Source organism: Mauremys mutica, chromosome 11, assembly GCF_020497125.1.
Source record: "Mauremys mutica isolate MM-2020 ecotype Southern chromosome 11, ASM2049712v1, whole genome shotgun sequence".
NCBI lineage: Eukaryota > Metazoa > Chordata > Testudines > Geoemydidae > Mauremys > Mauremys mutica.
In genome coordinates, this window is record NC_059082.1 from 48,820,835 (window position 1) to 48,827,930 (window position 7,096).

Here is a 7,096-nt window from a genome sequence, read left to right on the forward strand (position 1 = left end):
ACCTGAGCCAACAAGTTAGAGCACTTCAATTTGCCAGTGTAGATAATCCCTTAGACTTAATTTAGTGAAACATTTTACATATATCCCCTCAGAAACAAAGAATCCCCTATCACTGTATCTGAAAGCACAGAGTCTCCGAGCAGTTTCCCAAGTTGTCTTATCTGCTGCTGGGATTCCCTGAATTCCCTGAGTTTTTAATTATAATTTTTTCTTCTAATTTTTAGAGCAGATATTTATTCTTGGATCATCTGACTTCCACTCTGACTGAATTACTGGCCTATTGTCAAAACTTTGTTTTGAGTCAATCCACCAATGGTGTAAATATTGGTGGTCAGACCAATAGTCCGAACAAGATGTTTCAAAAGGAAGGAGGGTTTTTTCCTTTGTTAGTTTTCAGTTTCAGCCGGAGTGAAAAAGATAAAGGAACCAGCCTCTTATCAGAGTAGTAAGTTTTAGAAAGGAATAAATAGGTTTATGTTTATTTCTTTGTAACCTGTCTTGTGCAATTAGAGGTAGAATCAAATTGGGTATTTGGGTATTTTCATTGGTGTACTAAGTTTTTGCCCAGGGGAACATCCTCTGTGTTTTGAATCTGTTGTCTGTGAGAGTAGCTGGTATGCTAATCTCTCCCAGAGAGTTTTCTTTTACTTTTCTTTTCTTTAATAAAAAGCCTTTTTCTTAATACCTGATTGATTTTTCCTTGTTTTTAGATCCAAGTGAGTTGGATCTGGATCCACCAGGAGTTGGTGGGAAAAAGGAAAGGGGATGGTTAATTTCTCTTTGTTTTAAGATCCAAGGGGTTTGGATCTGTGTTCACCAGGAAATTGGTGAAGTTTCTCAAGGCTACCCAAGGAAGGGAGTGCTTGTGAATAGTGGCAGCCAGACCAAATCTAAGCTGGTAATTGAGCTTAGAGCTTCTCATGCAGGTCCCCCACATCTGTACCCTAAAGTTCAGAGTGGGGAAGGAACCTTGACATGGTGAGCAGCGGTGAGGGATTTTTTAGGAACCAAAAGCCAGATTTTTCCCCCTCCTTTGAGATGCTGGGGAAGCAGTGAAGGAGAGAGACCCTGAAGGCAAACAGATAAGAGATTCTAACAAAGGGATTTTTGTCCAGCTGTGATCACTGGAGGGTCATTAACATATTGCCAAGGCAAGTCACAAAAACCTGTTTTACTTGTTTTTTTTTTCCTAAAGAGTCACATTACAGTAACCAAAAATCCCAAGCTGTTCCCCCCACCCTCAGATAGCTAAGGTAGACCAGGGGGAAAATGTCAGGCAAAGAAAAAAAAAACATACAACAGCAGCTAGAATTAGCCAAACTCCAGGCTGAGGAGAGCCAAAAGGAACATAAAGAGATGGTCAGGGCTGAGGCTGCACACAAAAGAGCTATGGAGGAGAGGGAAAAAGAAGAAAAAGCCAAAGAGGCTGACCACCAGAGGGCTTTGGAGATCCAGAAGCATGCACTGGAGTTAGCAAGGGCTAAGCAGGATGTACCAGCCAACCCTAACAACCCTTCTCCAGGTACTGCTTCCCATCCCAGAAAATTCCCCACCTACAAGGCAGGTGATGATACTGAGGCCTTCTTAGAAAATTTCGAAAGGGCCTGCCTTGGGTACAGCATCTCTACAGACCAGTACATGATAGAACTGAGGCCATAGCTCAGTGGACCCTTAGCAGAGGTGGTGGCTGAAATGCCTAAGGAACGCCTGAACAATTATAAACTTTTTCAAACCAAGGCCAGAATCAGAATGGGGCTAACACCTGAGCATGCCCGTCGGTGGTTCCAAGCCCTAAGGTGGAAACCAGATGTTTATGACACAGTCAATGACTCATTGAACCATCCCATTGTCCACTCCCATCATCTGGCAGTCAAAGACGGTTTTAGGGACATGCAGAGCATGGGCCTGCATCCCTGATTATCTTGGCTAATAGCCAATCTACTTATCCTGAGGGACTGATCTAATTCTTTGTTCAACGCATTCATAGTTTTTCCTTTCAAAATTTAATGAACACGCATCTACAACCCCAAGATACCTTTATAACCACAAGAATTCTAAAATCATGGGTTATACACCCTCGAGTCAAGAAATTTTAATAATTTTTTTTGCCTCTTTGTTCCTGAGCCTGTAGGGTGCAGTAAGGCCAGTTCCAATGCCTTGAGCCTAAACACCTGAATGAATCTTAGTCTACCCTCATACTCCCAAACATTTAATATACCTAAGGCCATATCTACAGTTTAAGTGTGGGTTAACTCAAGTAATGTCACCATGGAGTCACTAAAGTTACTATGTAACTTGTGTGCATGCCTCCTGCGCTCCTTGCCTCAGCAGAACTTGTATAGATCCAGAGTGAGGTGCACCATGAATAGATATTCCACTGTCTACCCACTGTATTTTGGGAAGCTTTTGTTTGGCAGTGTATACTGGGTACCAAACAGGTCACACGGATGGTTGTGGCCATGGGATCAAACTTCTTATAATGCATTGTTAACCATCCACTAATTTTATATGTATCCCATACATAAACGTATACATAATGTTTACACCTTTTTTTCTAAACTCACTAACTTGCCTGGCCCTCCTCACTGTCTGCCATCTCACACAGAATCATGGAGCTTGCATGGCTCTGCACTATTGTCATGAGCATTTGCACCCAAAGGTGCATGCTCCTTTAGTATTTGCAGATCAGTAAACATACATGTGGGGTCTGACTCTATTCTACATTCTTTATGAAAATATGCTTATGATATGGATATGACATAGCTAATATATACTTTATGCAAGATGGCTGATGTGGGGTATCATTGAAAAACTTAAGACCTATTGACTGTGTTTATCCAACCTGTATGCATGTAACATTTGTATCTGAGGCTAAAAATATTGACCATGTCTCTGTATTTAAAATGTGCTCTGTTGGATAAGGCCAGACAATGTTAATGGCTTATTGAAGGAATGCACAAACACACAAAGATTATCCCAGGAACTGTGCCTCTGAACGATTGTGCTATACAATGGGGACTACTTGACCAAGATCAGATACCTCTATGCAGTGGGTGCCGTTTGACCCAGGTGACAGCAAAAGAGCCTTCCAGAAACTGGGGGGAAGAAAGAAAAGGTGGACAATGATAACCTACAAGAACAACCAGAACACCTGAGGTACAAGGACTGAACAGTGAGAAATGATTGACCTAGCAATATGGATGATGGGAAGACAGACACTTCAGCTCACCTCAGCATACTGAGAACGAGAAGGATCTGATATTATCAACCACTGAAGAATAATCCACGTGTGTACAATATATCTTGTGTCCCCATTATGCAGATGTAGGCCTTTTTCTCACTGCTAATAAAACTAATGAAAACAACACAAGACAAGTTAAGTTTTAACAGTGGAGACAAAGGCTAAAAAAATGTCTCAAAAATTAAATGAGAGAGCTATGAGGTGACATCTGAGTACCGCAGTTCTGAGTGTAATTTTGGTGGTGATCCTCTTTGCTCCTTGTGTGTGCATAACAGTGACAGAAGTGGAAGTCTGTATAAAGCACAATGGTAGATTTTCTGCCTATGATCTTGCTTTACAAAGGAATTAAGTATTTCACATACTATGTATAATGTTTTTCACTACTCTCAATGTTTTGTGTGCATTCAGTTGTTTTTTTTAATTAATAGACTGTATGACCTACTATGCAGTGGAACGGGACTAATAAATATTTTTTAAATATTAAAAGGGTTTTCATTAAGGGTGTTTAATGCAATAGCCATTAAATTCCACTTGCAAAAGGTTTTTTAAACAGTCCTGAAAATATAGGAATGTTGGCTTGGTTCTTTCAATACCAAATACATTTTTGGGGTTTGTCTAATGGGTATTTTGAGAATGGTGACTAAGCATCTTGTCATACAGTGAAAGTGTCAATTAAGATTTCTTGAGTAATAAACATGTAAATAAGGCTGTGATACTGGCCATAAACCATGGTGGATTTGATTTAAATCAATATGATTTAAATAATAATTTAAATCACTAGTCATGAAGACTCGATGTAATCATGGTTTTCTAAATAAAAGTGCATTTCTGTTGGTTGTTACAGCCTTAATACATATTCTTCACAACTCAGAGTTAGATCCAATGGTTCCTTATAATTTGTTCTGCTTGTGCAGATACTCTTTATATTTCAGATCCCTGATGTAAAATAGCCAAACTGCATGTCTGAACCTGGGCCTGTGTGATTTCAGTCAGTTGGATAATTTGGTTATTTTTCTTCATTAGTTTGTACAGACTTGTCCAACTGACCCACAAAGAAAAGTTAAAGTTTAGAATATACTGGTATCCAGCGTTAGTTCTTTTATCCTCATGAGTTGGGAAGTAACAGGTTAAGGTGGGAGTTTTTAATGTAGTTATATTACACATACATTGCTCTACTGGTGGTTCTTGCCACAAAATTTCCTCTAATCCAATGGCACTGTAGCGAGGTCAAGACTCACCAGTGCAGTGCCTCCTGCCGGTCGTCTAGGGAATTAGCTCTCCAGTGTACAGAGCGCCTCCTACTGGCCAGTGTACAGAGCACCTCCTACTGGCTAGTGTCTCGCCTGCCGCTGGCACCCATATCCCTGCTGGACCCCGGTGCCCTTTACCTCGGGGTGCTGCCCCCGCAGTAACCCCCTAAACCCACCTTGCCTCAGTGGCTACTGCCAGTCATCATCTAGCCCCCGCTCACTGGGGCAGACTGTAGTGTAATGGACACTCATAATTAGCAAGGGGTTAGGACCTGCTGCCTTTGCCTATCCCTGGGCTGCCCCTCTGCAGCCCCAGTACCTTTTCATAGGACTTCACCAAGGCCTGCAGTCTGGGGGTTTAAAAGGCTGGTGCTCCCCAGCTCCCCTCGCCCTTCCCCAGCACTGCTCCGCTTCCGGTACCTTACTCCCCTTCCCACTCACTCCACGGCTAGAGTGAGACTTCTCCAGCTTCTGGCTCACAGCCCTCTTATCAGGGCCAGCTGGGCCCTAACTGAGCACAGCCACAGCTGTGTACCATCCAGAAACATAAGTAAGGAAAAGGTTATTTTCATGTTTTGTCAGCCGAGGAGTTAAGACTGTCATATCTTTAGCTCATACCCAATCCATCTCACTTTCTGTTAGCATAATAGCCAATACTTGTTGTTCAGAACACCACAAGGCTAAGAGGCACAGCCCTTTGCAGCTCTCAGGAACTGCTAATGGTAAGAATTCACTACCCGCAGCAGCGAGAGGTCCAACTTTGCTTAAAAAGGGCCATCTGATGTAGCTGATTCCTACAGATCGCAGTCTCACATACCGACCGTGTGAGAAACTGCTGTCTGTAGGAATTAGCTTCATCACATTGCAGTGTTACAGGTAGCACATCCCTATAGTTTGCAGTTTCATGCATGTATGTGTGTGTGAAAATGCTACCTGTAGGAACATGCTACCCGCAGCAGCGAGAGGTCCAACTTTGCTAAAAAAAAAAAGGCCATCTGATGTAGCTGATTCCTACAGATAGCAGTCTCACATACCAATGGTGCAGCAGCAACAGGTCCAACTTTTCTAAAAAAGGTATTTCAAGCAGTCTCACATGTAAAACCAGCCTGATAGCTTTCTTTAACAGTATAACAAGCCTACAAATGGTAGATGTGGTATATCTTTAGCCTTTAGTAAGGCTTTTGATACTGTCTCCCATGACCTTCTCATAAACAAACTATGAAAACGAAACCTAGATGGACATCATGATAAAGAAGATGGGCATGAGTGGGGGGTCTCCAGGGATCAGTTGTGGATATGTTTCTATTCAAAATCTTAATGACTGAGATAATGGCACAGAGAGTACACTTATAAAGTTTGTGAAAATTTAAGGTCTAGAAAACATGATCTATGAGGGAAGATTGAAATATGATAAGTTTTCATGCATGTACAAATAAAGTAGCATCTTTTTACAAAAGGTGTTTCTTACAATCTATACATATCACTAACTGCTACAGATAGCACATTTCTACACGTAGCAATTTCACATACATTATAGTGCAAGAAACTGCTGCCTGTAGGCATTTGCTACATCAGGTAGCAGTTTACTACAATCTATATGTATCAGTAGCACATTCCTACACAGAGCAGTATCCTTCACTACACCTGGCGCAAGCTGGGGTCTGCTGGGGAACATTGGGCTCCTAGGGGGTTACTTACCAGGCATAAGTTGCAGGTGAGACGCGGGGTGTGGATGGGGCCGAGTCAGGGCCTGTGCTGGAGGCCAGCCAGGCAGGGTGTCCATTGTGGGTGCCAGGGTAAAGGGGGGTGTCAAGCAAAAGCAGCATTTTGTGCAGGGTGTGGGCTTGCCCCCCACCCCCCTGCATGTGCTGCAGCAGCTGGGTCCTACTGACTGAGGTGCGCTCCTTTGTCACCCCTCTTTGCATGTATCACATAACTGGAGTAGCGTAACTTAGGTCGACTTACCATGGTAGTGTATACTGTCACGTTCTGTACCTCGGGGGAACACCCAGCACACTCATGTTCATCCTTATAATATGATCGTGTGGTAGCTAATGCAAAGTTTGTCATGTCAATTCAGAAGGCTCATGATGCACTGAACATTGTTGTTATGATAATATTATAGCAATCGTGGTTATAATAATGTTATAGGTTGTAATTTCATGTATATAATTAAGAGGCTGAAAATGTGTCCTCATGGCTTAAAGCAAGCCCAGGCAGAAGCAGCGGGACAGTTCACACCTCATCAGGGCATGCATGGGACAAACCCAGCCCGGCCTCACAGGAACAAAGGACACTGGCCTAGGCAACAACAGAGGATCTGTTGGACTCGCAAGTGAGTCACCCCCTTCCTTTGGTCAGTTTGGGAGTGCAATGAGGTAAGGCTCACCTGACGCTGAAGGGGAAGTGGGGGAAGAAAAGCCAAGAGGGAAGAAAGGACTTGATAAAGGGGAGAGAGGTTTGCCATGCTCTTCCTCTCTCTTCCACCTCCATCTATAGACATTACCACTAAGCGACTGAAGCACTGATCAAAGGGGAGAGCCTGGCTGAAGGGCAACCAGCCAGCCTGTGGTGAGAAGCATCTAAGTTTGTAAGGGCATTGAAA